The 4,835-nt window shown below is 36.1% G+C and overlaps 1 long non-coding RNA gene across 1 annotated transcript; it reads left to right on the top strand.

Moving 5' to 3' along the window:
- The first annotated feature begins 1,436 nt into the window (after nucleotides 1-1,436).
- On the top strand, nucleotides 1,437-4,773 carry LOC111649005 (uncharacterized). The gene is made up of 6 exons (XR_002760232.2): nucleotides 1,437-1,780; nucleotides 2,057-2,118; nucleotides 3,010-3,042; nucleotides 3,596-3,655; nucleotides 3,797-3,853; nucleotides 4,395-4,773. It is a non-coding gene; the product is annotated as an uncharacterized LOC111649005 (long non-coding RNA).
- Nucleotides 4,774-4,835: the final 62 nt, after the last annotated feature.

Here is a 4,835-nt window from a genome sequence, read left to right as displayed (position 1 = left end):
TGTTGCAGGCCTCTCTCATTTCCTGTCATCTCTCCACTCCAATGAAGACAGAGGTAACTGAATATTAAGATGTCAGCCATCTCAGTGCTCAGGTCTTGCTGTAAGGAAGTTTTATTAGTCGAGTGTCAGGTGCCAAATCATTACCCAGAGAGTAAAACTAACGGATTAAACCTTTTTCTTTACTGTCTTCAGCAGAAGTTGTAATTAGACATGATGATATAATAGAATGATATAACATATGCACATAGTGTTTAAATAAGGAAATGAAGAGAAGTTCAGCCTTTGGTTTCAAACAAAGTTGTTAACATTCAGTTCAAAGATGAATAGATTATGTCTCATTGACTTAAACCAGATGTTGAATAAAGGTCACTGCATACGTCCGGTCCCCAACTGCTCGTTGATCAAGACACTGAACCGATCATCACCTTTCGTGTTTTCTCGCTGTGTGAATGTAGTGAAACACCTAAGTGAGTCGGGTGTTTCCTTTACAGGCAGAGTTGCTTATTTTGATGTGATACCTGGCAGGTGTGTGGTCAGGTGACCCCTCTGGTGCGTAGTACTTGACATAATGTCTTTCAGTGTGTTGGTGAGGATCTCCAGTGGCCACTGTTCTTACCTGCTTGTACAGTTGAACTGTTCGGCCTGAACTCTAAATAGCATTGCTGTGATTTAGTCATCAGTTAACATCTCTTTTTACACTGTTTTTATTTGTTTTGTTTGTAAATCTCAATAATTAATAATTAGGAGGGATTATTGTCTCTTTTGGAAGCAGCAGTCTGAGACACTAGCATCTGTGATCTGACAGAAGGAAACGCCTCAGTTATCATGTGGAAACATGTGGATCCAAACACAGAAAACTTACAACAGAGATCACAGCAGGTCCTCACCAACACTGCCTGACAGAGCCTGAACTAAACATTAACTCCACAGATCCCTGTCTCCAAGACGACAACGGCGCTGAATGAACAACCTGCAGCAGTGACACGAAACGACGACAGCATGTTCAGAGCTCAGATGTTGCAAACTGTTGACCTGCGTTTTATTTTATATGAGTTCTTAATCACAATCACTGTTTTTCAGTTAATGGATGGTTAAATAGTTCCACTGTTTGTCCAGCAGGTGGAGCTCTAGTCGTTTCAGAAACGTTTCATGATTTGCATCTTGTTCTTCTCTCATGTGAGCGCTCATACACTTAAAGGTGGTTTAGGATGAATTTAATATTTCATAATGATAAAGTTAATATATAATATATAATATCTATCTATCTATCTATCTATCTATCTATCTATCTATCTATCTATCTATCTCTCTGCATATAATAAAAGTGGAGTAAATCTTTACAAAAACTGAAGCTCATTGTATAAAAGAAAGCACGAACCATCTTGTCTTGTAATTATGAGTTATCTTATGATAAAACACAATAGACTAATGGGACAGGAAGTACTTTTCAGGTTTTTAAGTTTTCTTCTGTATCAAAGTCTAATTAACTTAACTTCAGTAACCTAATGATACACAGCAAAAAGAAGAACACAAGAATAAAATAAATACATAAATAAAGCTGACAGTCTAAAAAGTAAATATTTGAATATGCAATATTTTAACATTTTCCAAAATACTTGCTTTAAACGCCTCGTGATAATGAAATAATCAGTCATCTGTTTATCTGTGACATTTATTCCCGTCAGAACTTTTCGGGGTTTTCCTGCTTCCTTCACCGTCCGCTATATAACGGTTTCTATTTTCACTTTGACACGTTGTGTCGCAGCAAGACTTTCAGCAGGTGAGTGCAAACCTCTGCAACTGCATCAAGAAATAACCGAGTAATTCAACTGAAAGGAAAGTAAATATATATCTGTATTGTAAGTTGATCAATATAACTTATTATCAAAGGGAAAAAACACGGATCATCCTGTATTTCGATTTTCTGATCAGGTTCCGGTTATTATCAGTGAATTCATGAACCGTTTATTCTGCTCAATCATGTTCAGGTTAACTGATGTAACACTGAAGTTAAACTGGTTAACACCTAGTTAACATTTTCATTTCTTCCTTTTAGGTTGTTAAACCCAGCAGCTGGTTTCCAGTTCACGAACAGCATCATGGCCAGTAAACAAACTGGTGAGTCTTCTCACACTGTTGCATATAAATATTATTTATAATATTAATATATTATTCTCTCTAAAATGTGTTGTTGCTGTTTGATTTCCAGAGCTCAAATATTCATGAATAAGACATTAATTAGTGATTAATATAAGTATCATTAGTTACTGTAACATTATCCAGGGGAGTCAGGTTCTGGAGAAAATGCATGAACATCTTTATCTGTAAATGGAGGCACGTGCTCTTTTCAGTTTTGTAAATAACTGATCCTGATAATGTGTCTGTGGTTTGTCCAGATAGTATGGAGTCATGGGAGTGCCATAAAAAATAATTAATTTAAAAAGGAAAAAGAAAATAACTGGACACATAAAAGTGAATAAACAAAAGAATAAAAAACGATTTTACCCTTCAGCTTTTACTTTCACCCTTCAGCTTTTACTTTCACCCTTTAGCTTTTACTTTCACCACTCAGTGTATTTTGGCTCAGGCAACAGGGAATAGACACAGACTTTGCAGATGAATTCACCACCTGAAATATGGGAACAATTCTCCTAATGATGATGATGGTTTTAATTTCTATTTCTTTTATTTATTATTTGTTTTAGCACAGAACAAGCATGCTGATATGTATGTAGGACCCAAACTGTGATTTGTGGACTGTATAGTGTTTGCCAGTTGATTCTCTGGTAACCAGTTTAGTAAAGAGGTGAGAACCAGAGTTACAGCGAGCTGCTGAGGTCCTTGTTACGGCCCTGCAGCTGCAGCATTCAGATGAATCTGTGTGATGACTGTTTTATCTATGAACTGTAGGAATCAAACTGTAATGTGACTTTTTGTGATCACATATCCCATTGCATCCTAAGAACTTATATGAATGAATTTTTTTTTTTGTGTGTGTGTTCCTTACAGTTTTCCTTCTGTTCGGCTTCATGACACTTTACGGTAAGTTAAACTGAACAGATTCATAAATATTCTCATGCATTTTAACATCTACAATTACAGTGTTGTGTAGATACAAACTCACATTTTATTTCAGTGACATATTTTTCAGTTCAGTTGTGAATTTGTGGGTTTGAGGTTAATAATGGATGATAAATTATCTTTTTTATTACAAACACTGTAAAAAGAGAGGCTCAGAGCCTCCTCTCCTCTGATTGGCTCACCGACCTGTTGTTACTAGAGCTGCAGAGAGAAGCCTGAGAGAGGAGATGTAAAACTACACTGAGATGGTTTTTATATCTTCTGATGGATCAACACTTCAAATAAAACACAGAAGAAGAAGAAGAAGAAAATATGGAGCTTTGAAATCAGTTGTCATCCATCAGGAGAACGATCATGAATCATCTCACACTATGATGTTTATCATCATCAGCAAGACGTCACTCACATGAAATGATGTGTTTAATGCAGGATGCATGTATTTGAGTTAAATACATTTGTGTGCTTTTATCTTCAGTGGTAATGAATGAATATATTGTATATTTGTCTTTTACAGTGACAGCTGATCCACAACTTCGACAGTTGATCAGGAGCGTTGCATATTGTTCACCCAGCAGTGAGTTTAACTGAACTGAGTCAGAACTCTTCTGCCGCCACATTTGTGATATATGTCTGATTGTATTGTTTTCGCTTGCTGTCTTGTTGTTTTGCTTTTTAGAGTGGGTTGTGTACATTTGTATGTTTGTGTCCTTTACAGGGGGCACTGATCTGGAATCTGTGAGGCACAGCATCGCAGAACTAAAGCAATATAACAGTGAGTTTCACCTGAACTGAGTCAGAATATGCTGCTGTTTAAGAATATCTGAATTTATAGTTTGAACTATAGGATTTTGATATAGGAGTTTATCACACTAAATAAATATATAATAACTATTATAACTTCATTTGAACTGCACACAGATTCTTTAATCTGACAGGATTCCTGACAGTGATGATACTTTTACTCTCTTCTTCTACTACTACTACTACTACTACTACTACTACTACTACTACTACTACTCTTCGTAGTACAGGCCTCAGTTCATTAACTGAAATATTTACTGTCCACAAATTAGAAATTGTTTCACTGAGCATGTTTAAAGTGGCCTTAAAGAAGCAGTTACAAAATACCAAATAGTATATTCAGTTGATATTTTCATATAACCAAGAAAACATTAGTATTTTGACATCGCTGCCCACTGCCTGTTGGTTGCTTGCGATACATATGTTGATTGTATCGCCTTCACTTGCTGTTTTGTTGTTGTTTTGCTCTTTAGTGTGGTTTGTGTACATTTGCATATTTCTGTCCTTTACAGGGGACGCTGATATGGAACCTATGTGGCGCAGAATCGAGGAAGAGCTACTTAATTGTGAGTTTAACCTGAACTGAGTCAGAACTATGCAGCTGTTTAATTAGATCAGAATTTGCACAGTTAAACAGTAGGACTTGAAAGACTAATCAAGACACCTGTTAATTCAGTGAAATATTCACTGTCCATAAATTAGAAATTGTTTCACTGATTATGTTTAAAGTGGACTTAAGAAGTATATTCAGTTTATATTTTTATGTTTATGACCAAGAAAATATGAGAATGTTGACATAGCTATCTGCTGGTTGCCAGCAGAAAATCAGGAGGAAACAGGAAGAGAGGCATTTTTAAAATTGTTTCATTTCAGGCCATTCAGCCTCCAGCTTGCAAGTTCTGCTTTTAATCTTCAGTTATTGCTTCAGCTTTGTTTCAGCAAAGGCATTCAGC

Source organism: Seriola lalandi, unplaced genomic scaffold, assembly GCF_002814215.2.
Source record: "Seriola lalandi dorsalis isolate HSWRI2012SDOR001 ecotype SW California unplaced genomic scaffold, Sedor1 jcf7180002049793, whole genome shotgun sequence".
In the NCBI taxonomy this organism is placed as follows: domain Eukaryota; kingdom Metazoa; phylum Chordata; class Actinopteri; order Carangiformes; family Carangidae; genus Seriola; species Seriola lalandi.
The sequence above is the reverse complement of the archived record's forward strand: the minus strand, read 5'-3'. Positions and strand labels throughout refer to the sequence as shown.